This window comes from Arachis ipaensis, chromosome B08 (assembly GCF_000816755.2).
Source record: "Arachis ipaensis cultivar K30076 chromosome B08, Araip1.1, whole genome shotgun sequence".
In the NCBI taxonomy this organism is placed as follows: domain Eukaryota; kingdom Viridiplantae; phylum Streptophyta; class Magnoliopsida; order Fabales; family Fabaceae; genus Arachis; species Arachis ipaensis.
This window is the reverse complement of record NC_029792.2, coordinates 36,288,558-36,289,088: the sequence shown is the minus strand read 5'-3', so window position 1 is coordinate 36,289,088 and position 531 is coordinate 36,288,558.

Sequence of the window (531 nt, the reverse complement as noted above, 5' to 3'; positions counted from 1 at the left end):
GTAGTTTATATGTTAATGCTTTTATTGATTCTCTTTATTATTTTTTTGTGTCTTTATTGCTCTTTATTTTAGTTATATTCATTAATTTTTCTGTATTGATACTCTTTTTATTTGAAATATCGAGATAATTTAGAGTGTATGTTGTGATCCATGTGATATTTGTTAATTTGGTGTATCTTTTTAGATGGTTTATGTTATAATGTGCTTAAGGAGTTGACTTAAAATTATAATATGATATATAAATTTATAATATGATTTATAATATGCTAAAATATTAGGACATTATCATATAGATTTTTTTTATTTGTCCATTAGATTCAACTATATAGGATCTTAAAAATTATGTAATTATGTAATTAGTTATTTTTTCATATAATTATTGTATTGATCATTTACATTAGTAAGACTACTATTTTCATTATTAATATTTATAAATATGCTATTATTTGTATAATTGATTGAATCATCTTATTTGTTTAAATTTAATTCTATTGAATTAATTATTCAAGGTGCCATCGCTATTTCTATTTT